The 8,980-nt window shown below is 43.1% G+C and overlaps 2 pseudogenes; one reads left to right on the top strand and one right to left on the bottom strand.

The window, feature by feature from the left end:
- Positions 1–368: 368 nt before the first annotated feature.
- Positions 369–486, bottom strand: LOC136643444 (5S ribosomal RNA; annotated as a pseudogene).
- An 8,374-nt stretch (positions 487–8,860) lies between these two features.
- On the top strand, positions 8,861–8,980 carry LOC136642708 (5S ribosomal RNA; annotated as a pseudogene).

Raw genomic sequence — 8,980 nt, 5'->3', positions numbered from 1 at the left:
TAAAGGCTCTTGAGGCAACGGGCCACTTGGGTCCTGGATTGTGGAGGGGCTGTGGTTGAGATTGTACTTGGGGGGAATGGGGTTCTTGTGAAGGAACAAGAACACCCCATGAATGTAAAGGCCACAACCCGATTAAAGGAATTAAGCAAGTCCTCTTTGTTTGCTCCTCGTTCCTCGGGTCGACCCTGGAGAGACTAGGCCCGGCTAGAAGAGGCAGGTGAGCCAATACCCCGGGGGGACATGGACATCACACATAGCTAAAGGGGGGGCCAAATTGTGAGCACTGCAGGCACCTCAGTGAACTGTATAAGCAGCCCTTCCCACTCATTGTTGGTTGGCAACCTTCAGTCTCGAAAGACTATGGTATAAGCCTACAGCACCCGGTATTCCCAAGCGGTCTCCCATCCAAGTACTAACCAGGCCCGACCCTGCTTAGCTTCCGAGATCAGACGAGATCAAGCATGTGCAGGGTAAGTCATTCTAAGCAGTGATGACAATGGGCAGGAGACACTGTTTAGTTCGGCAAGTGCCTACACTTGCTGTCACTGTTCAGAATGGCTCTGACGCTGAGTGGGAGGGCAGTTTACACAACACATTACACAACACATTACCGTTTGCTCCTCCCTCTCGCTATGCTACTGCATAATATGATCATGAGAATTAGCTCTGACATCTTCCAATCTTTTCATAACAAATAACTGCTATGTGGAAGAAAAATTCAAAATGGTCATCACAAGAAGTGCTGATTTGGTTTTGCATTGCTTCTTGTAAAAACTTTTTCAGTAGCAGTTTTTCTTTGTGTGTGCGTGTGTTAGATAATCCATGGAGTTAGACCTATACATCTAGCACACATACTCTCTTCTGAAATGTTTACCTTTAAAGAAGCAAGTGTCAATACAGCCCTCATGCAATGACTGTTCTGCCTATATTTGAAAAAGACCACTGTGATACAAAATTATGCATAAGGCATTTGAGAGAAAAATAAACCACATCATGCTGAACTAATATTCCCTACTGATCTGTCTGAGCATAATTCTCAGTCATAATCAAATTCTTGATCACTATCAAACTCCAGAGGCTTTACCAGATTCTGAATCAGAATAGAATTTGGGTCAATGTATTTAATTGTAGAACACCCATGTGCAATGATATCATTAAAGCTCACTGGAAGAGGTGCCTTTGCATAACGGATTGGAAGGCATCTGCCATCAAGAGTCTGTCCATGATAAATTGTTGAAGGTGGAACAGCAGGTCTGATCATATTAGAGCACTTGGTAGTTCTTTCATTTCATCTTCAAAGTATGACAGTTATGACCAGGAGGCAATATCTGCATGGATTTCTTCTTTGTTTTCTTCCACTGTGTTGCTTGAGCTTAAGCTGAAATGTAACTGATATTGTCTCAATAGATATATCTGATAGTGAACTACATTATGTTGTCTGGTGCATGTTGTACCACCAGAAGATTCTGTCCACTTCCCCACTTCCCCCCTTTTTTTTTTCCTTTTTGCATCCTCTGATATTACTGTATTTGGACATGTTGATTTGCCGTGTCCCCCAAATCCAGAAAGTGCATCTGCTCCAGTATAAATGTGAAGTGGACAAATAATTTGTAATCCAAACTATCCTCCTTCCATTCAATGCTTCCATTTGATGACTTCTTCCAGTCTTCTTTTTAGTGTGAGATATATGCTGCAAGAATAATAACATCAGTGGGCTGGTTCCGCTGATATCCCATCAAACATCCCTAAGGGCCCAGTCATAACCTGCTTTCCAGCACTGATACAGCTGCGCCAACGGGGCATGTGCTGCATTCTGTGGTGTGGGGGCCTGTCACAGAGGCCTCTTCAAGGCAAGGGAATGTTGCTCCCTTACCTTGGGACTACACTATGCCTCATCAACACTAGAAAGTTGGATAGGATTGGGCCCTAAATGATATACGCTCTCAAAGCATGCCTTTCCCCACACTTTCCACAGAAATCTTCCTAATAACATGAGGCCACAGTTCAGATGAACCACTCCACCATGCAGTTACAGAGATTTGTAAGGAAAATGAGGGAAGTGAAGGGAGGGGATAGTGTGTGTGAATGCCATGGACATACACATCGCTAAACACATGGGGCCATTGGGATGGGGTAAGTCATTTCTCAATAGTTCAGTCTCTTCTTGCATCAATGCCAGTAGCATCTTTTTGTCATCCATGAGTAGATGTCTAGAAGTATTGTGTGTGCTTCTGAACAGATAGCCTGGTACTGTTTTATGTGCATGCATTCATCCATTAAAATCCCAGTGACTCTTTTGCATGGATTACAGAAAATGGATGTGTAGATGATGCTTTACATGCTTCATAAGACTTGTTTGTAAAAGAACTGCTGGATACAAATGTTATTGCCTTGATTTTTGAACAGGTCTTTGAAATTTGGTGGAATTTCTTCACTTTTCTTCACCGTTTCTTCACTTTTCATGTAGATACATTTTGTTCCAGTTACGTATGATGGCTTGTATACCACAGAAATGCTTTCCTACATTCATATTCACTGTCCCTGATGTTTAGATTGATGCTTTGGAGTGTTGAGAAAGCATAACTGCACACGCTAAGAACATACAATACTCCAGGTGTGGCCTTACCATAGATTTGTACAACGGCATTATAATACTAGCCGTTTTGTTCTCAATACCCTTCCTAATGATCCCAAGCACAGAATTGGCCTTCTTCACTGCCGCCGCACATTGGGTCGACACTTTCATCGACCTGTCCACCACCACCCCTATTTTGGCATAATCTCTCCATGTAAATTTCGTACCATCCATTTTGTCCTAATCTTCAGTAGATGGTACAGGAAGCCTCTAGAACAGGACTGTCCAAACTTTTTGGCCAGAGGGTTGCATCAAATATCTGGCACAGTGTAGAGGGCCAGAAAAAAAAAATTTAAATAAAAAATTTATATAAATTAGAGATGGAACTTAGATGAGTGAATAAATGAATGAATGGGCTCATTCATTCATTCAACCTCTCTGGCCCTTAGAACACCCTCCAGATGCAACCAGAGTACAGCTCCAATCATGTTCGGCCAAGTGGGTCAGAGGATTTCAGGGGACAAGAGGCTGGCCTCGGGCCGGATAGAGGCTTGCCGTGGGCCACATCTGACCCCCGGGCCAGGGTTTGGAGACCCCTGCTCTAGAAGATGAAACTATTGTCCAGCAAAACAATTTAACTGCTGAGATCATCAAGTGCTGTCAGATAAGGTTCAAAACATTATTCACTTTTACCTTTGCATATTCACAATAGTCCTATTCACGTTAAAGATTGGATGACATTACCCAATCACAAAATACTCCCTTACTTGTTATGGGCTGCTTTTGTCTTTAGCAGCGTCCTCTTACTTGACAGCATCTTTCATGGTCTTCTTTTCCATTGAGGTAGGTCTTTGTTGCAGATAGTTTTTCACACTTTGGTCAACAGGTGACTTGCTGGACATACACTGTAGTACAAACAATATTTGTGATGAATAAATTCATTCTTTAAAGAACCTGTAATAATTCACGGGGGGGGGGGGGTGTTTCAAGTGGTTCAGAAGCGACCATGACAGATTGCAGCATTCTTACAGTAGGTTTTGAAAAGTCAAAAGGGTGTCAGCCAAATTCAGTGATTCACTGGGTCTGGTACTACCATCTAATCTCTGCTGTTGTGACTGAATTCTTATCTTGACCCTCAGATGCCCCATTCGTGTTTGCAACAGCAAGCAGGGAAGTTAGGACCAAACTACAAATTGCATACAATGTTCATGTTGATAGTCGCCCCATTTTATTTTATTTTATTTTTTTTACAAACACGTAGTACATGTGCAGAACATGATAAAATCAAGGAGGGAGTAGGGAAATTTGGCACTTTGTCCCCACCATGTTTCTGGTCTTGATTATGCACTCTCTGTGTACTATTTACAGTACCAAAAAAAGCTTCTGTCAGCTTTGAAATGAAGTTTTTTTCTACTGTAAATAGTGAATATAGGGTGAACACAATCAGGATTAGAACTGTGACAGAGGTTCACTACACTTGATACATTTTTTCTCATTTAGACACCACAGTCAAACCTTTGTTCCCATGAATGTTCCCATGGGTATGTGTACTTTTACTTACTTCAAACACATCCTCACCAACAGTCTGAGCCGTTTGGTTATCAAGCTCTCTCTGAAACCATTACCAGATCTTGTTGAGCTAGTTCCTAACTTTGAGTCTGTTTGGACAATATGGACAGGTAGGGTACCATAAATGTCCTGGACTTGAAGCCAGAGGCATGGTCAATGAGGAGCACTGTCAAAGGGCCTCACCTTAAATGAGAACTAAGATAGTCATGCTAGCTCTAGATAGGCAGACTCCTTAATTGCTTGGGACCCTGGTAACTACCCAGACTTAGGCAGTGGCCATGGCTATAGCTGCTGCTCAAATTAATCTTACATACTCTTTTCAATAGCAAAGAGGGGCACAGTATGAAAAATAAGTACTAGGCTCCTCAAGCAGGCACAGATGGAACTTGACAGCTCAATTCCTTGGATAGTATCTTTAGAACATTTTGAACAGACACCTTGGGACTTCTTGTGAAAGGCAGGTTAAAAATAAATGAATGAATAAATAAACATACACTCGCTGAACTGTTCAAATCTGGACATTGTAAGGGGGGAAAAAGACTAAGGGTCAACCTTGCTTTTGGGGCTAGTTTACTATGAGGGAATGAGACTTTAAACCCTTTGTCCCTGCCACAGTCTCAGTTCAGTGGCACCAATGAGGCAATTCAGTCCCAATTCAGTGGCACCAATTTTCTGCTGCAAACAATAGCTGGGGGTGTGCAGGCTGCAACTCAGATTGGGACCACAGAGGCGGCAAAGGGTTAGAGTCCCTCTCTCCTCACAGTGGTGATCTGGATCATCCTCCAGTCTCGGAAGACTGGTAGTGTAGCAACATCGCGGAAGATATCACCGAGGAGATAGGGTGTGGTGTCCACAGTGCCCCTTGCTCTAAGTAAATGCAGGTTTAAAGCCCAGGTGGTAGCTGGAGGTGTGCTGCACAGCTGCAGCCACTAGAGGCTAAAGTGAACCTGGGAGCATATAAACAGCACCAGGAGGAACTAAAGACTGTGGATTGTAGAAGGAGTGTAGGTTGGACAAGACAAGACCAACTGACCTTGGACTGTGACTTGGATTATTGGCTCTGGACTCTGATTTGCCAACTCTCATTGATTGGACTGGCTTACCTGGAATCTGACCTTGGACTGTGACTCGGCTTATTGACTCTGGACTCCAGTTTGGCAACTTTAACTGATTGGACTGGCTTACCTGGAATCTGTGGACTGGACTCTGACTTTTGCTTGCTGCACTTGTGAGTTTAACAAGGGAAACTAATCAGCCTTAAGCGGGCACGAGGCCCAGTGGGAAGGAGTTGTGGCAAGACAGGTATTGCGCTCTGAATAGTGGTTCTGGAACAGAGTGTCCTCTCAGTGTGTGAAGCCTGGGTAAAGTAGATATGGAGGATAGACTGTTTCCCATGCAGCAAATCCCCCCTCTCCACGTCACTGAAATGGTCCAAAGGAAAGGCAGAAGCCAATACGGTTGGTTCCAGCGGTGTTGCAGGAGTTGCAAGAACGTGACTGTGTTCAGCCATGAACTGCCTCAGGGACTCTGGCTCTGGATTTTACCTTGAAGTTGATTTCTGAAGCCTTTTCCATAACTGGATGTAGCCACTGGTTTCCCCTGGGGGCTGGGCCATAAGAATAGGCCCTCAGTTTGGCTGTACTTGTCATAAGAGGCGACTAAACAGCCACTGGGTAGGTGGGACTCGTTAGCCTGGGAAGGCAGCTCATCTGAGAGAAGGAAAACTCTGGTCCCAAACCTCCACTGCCTTGTGGAGTGGAGTTATTTTGGAAAACAAAATGACAAGAGTTCCAAAACGCACACTCACTCAGAAAATGTCTTGCATCTTATTCTAGAAGTTGCGAGGGAATGCAGTTCCTTTAGTATGAACTACTGCTGCTTATTATTTATTTCAGTTATTCTTATCTTGTCTTTCAGCTTAAAAGCCCTCAAGGTGGCTTACAAAACTAAAATCACATAAAATAAAATCACTAAGTGATTTCAGCCCTCTGCTGCAGTTGGATAGGGTGGCTGCATCAGGCAGGCACAGTTCTAGGAAGGTAGGAGACAGAGTCAGTTATTTCGTTTAAAGCATACGGAAGCAAATGCTCAATACAGCTTACAAAATTCCATAATTAAATGTACAATGTATACAAACAATGAGTAAAATTATTAATTAAAAAAATAGATAGCAGTTGGTCTCAGTTTCCAAGAACAACAACTATATGGGTATATTAATAAAATAATGCCTAGTATAGTCCTACTTTTTCAGGTGTCTGCTTCTCCTAACTGCTCAATTTTACATCTAAAAAAAAGACAGTTATTAACAAAGTGGTTGAAAGTGGCAGCAACTGTTACCCTGCACATGCCTGATCTTGTCTGATCTTGTAAACTAAGCAGGGTCAGGCCTGGTTAGTACTTGGATGGGAGACCACCTGGGAATACCAGGTGCTGTAGGCTTATACCAGGAGTGCCCAAACCCCGGCCCGGGGGCCACTTGCGGCCCTTGAGGTCTCTCAGTGCGGCCCTGCCTCCAATGAGCTTCTGGCCCTTTGGAGATTTGTTGGAGCCCACACTGGCCCAACGCAACTTCTCTCAGCGTGAGGGCAACTGTTTGACCTCTCGTGTGAGCTGTGGGATGAGAGCTCCCTCCACTGCTTGCTCTTTCACATTTGTGATGCAGCAGTGGCAGCAAAGGAAAGGCCAGCCTTGCTTTGTGCAAGGTCTTTTATAGGCATTGAGCTATTGCAAGACCTTCATTCATTCATATAAGTTCATCTTTAATATATTCATTTATGTAAACTTATGTAAATTTATTCAAATTTTAAATGTAAATTAATTCTTTTTCCCCCCGGCCCCTGACACAGTGTCAGGGAGCTGATGTGGCCCTCCTGTCAAAAACTTTGGACAGCCCTGGCTTATACCATAGTCTTTCGAGACTGAAGGTTGCCAACCATTTATTAACAAAATATGTCTCCAGTATCCACACCACAAGGAAAGTGTAATAGACAGGCTGAAGTTTCCAATCAACTGGAAAATGAGAATGTGTGAAATATTTTTCAAGTCTCTTAGTTGTGAAAATTGCCCATTTTCACCCACTCTCCATTTCCTCTTCTTCCTCCAGTTCTTAATCCAGAAGAACACCTGCCCTCTTACTCCCTGACTGTTGAGTTTTCTCAGGAGTCTTTGGTGAGGAGTTGTGTCAATGTCTGCAGAAAAGTCCACATATATAATTTCAATGAGTTCACTTGTATCTACATGTCTGTGGACCTTTTCATAGAATTCTAAAAGTTTTATGAGGCAAGACTTGCCTTTACAGAAGCCATGCTGATTCTCCTGCATTGTAGGGGCAATGCATAGGATTCCACCTTTGATCCTGATCCAGCTCTAGTCACATGTGACACCAAGCAGGGAATCCTATTTATTTCATCTGATGGATCTACTAAGTTCAGTGGGGGCCAGATGCACATGATGCTGAAGCTTGTGTACATCATCTGCATCAGGGGTGCCCAAACCCTGGCCCGCAGGCCATTCATGGCCCTCAGGGACTCCTAATTTGCCCTGCGAGGAGCCCCCAGTCTCCAATGAGCCTCTGGCCCTCCGGAGACTTGCTGGAGCCTGTGCTGGCCCAATGCAACTGCTCTCAGAGTGAGGGCAACTGTTTGACCTCTCACATGAGCTGTGGGCCAAGGGCTCCCTCAACGGCTTGCTGTTTCACGTCCATGCTGCAGCAAAGGAAAGACCAGCCTTGCTTTGTGCAAAGCCTTGTATAAACCTTGAGCTATCACGACACCTTCATTCATTCATATAAGTTCCATCTCTAATATATTCATTTATGTAAATTTATGTACATTTATTCAAATTTTAAATGTAAATTAATTCTTTTTTCCTGGCCCCCAACACAGTGTCAGAGAGATGATGTGGCCCTCCTGCCAAAAAGTTTGGACACCCCGATCTACATGATGAACAGATCTTCCGTGTTGGATTGTTGTGATTCTGCATAATGTCCATGATGTATACATGCAAAAAAAGAGTGATACAAACTGGAAGCAATGACAAAGCGCATCAGAATTCTTGCAGCATTATTAACTGCAACGTTGGCAATACTTTCATAAATGCATAACTTGCATTTTTCAGGTGCAGGTTTATTAGCAACAAAAAGGATGGGCAAACATTTTTGAGCACAATCAAGTGTTGTGCAAGAGTGAATATATGAAGCTGATTTAAATTATCAAAGGGTCTAGCCCATTCCTTTTTAATCTTATCACTGTACAGTTAATTTTTAATATCCTCATATTTGCTACACTCCCTTTAGATTATTGAAACACTGTATTTTATCTTTGAATCATTAACTTTTGCTGCCTTCTTTGGTTCTCCCTCTGCTCTGAACATCTCTGATTATAAATATTTCAATAATTCAAGTCTCTCTTATTTTAACTCTATCACTTATATAATTGCAAGCATGAATGTGCAGCAAGTTAACACCAGTGCCATAAAAAAGCCAAAATAATTGATCACTCAGCATCCATTAATGGATCAAGGGCAAGAGAACATACTGTACTACTGTGAGAGTCTGTAAAAAGTTTCCAAAGGTACAGAAAAAAATCCTGGTTAACGCAGATTTACACCAGTTTATAGCTGAAAAGCGGCTTGCCCCAAGAATCAGTCTTTAAGACTAGTGCTTTTCAATTTGCTCATAAATGACTTGGACTTGGGGATAAGCAGTCTAGCAGTGAGGTAGACAGCAACTGTTACCCTGCACGTGCCTGATCTCATCTGATCTTGGAAGCTAAGCAGAGTCAGGCCTGGTTAGTACTTGGATGGGAGACTGCCTGGGAATACCGGGTGCTGTAGGCT

The sequence above is a fragment of the Tiliqua scincoides genome, chromosome 2, assembly GCF_035046505.1.
Source record: "Tiliqua scincoides isolate rTilSci1 chromosome 2, rTilSci1.hap2, whole genome shotgun sequence".
Classification (NCBI taxonomy): domain Eukaryota; kingdom Metazoa; phylum Chordata; class Lepidosauria; order Squamata; family Scincidae; genus Tiliqua; species Tiliqua scincoides.
Note: the sequence above shows the minus strand (reverse complement) of the source record. Positions and strands in the feature narration are given on the sequence as shown.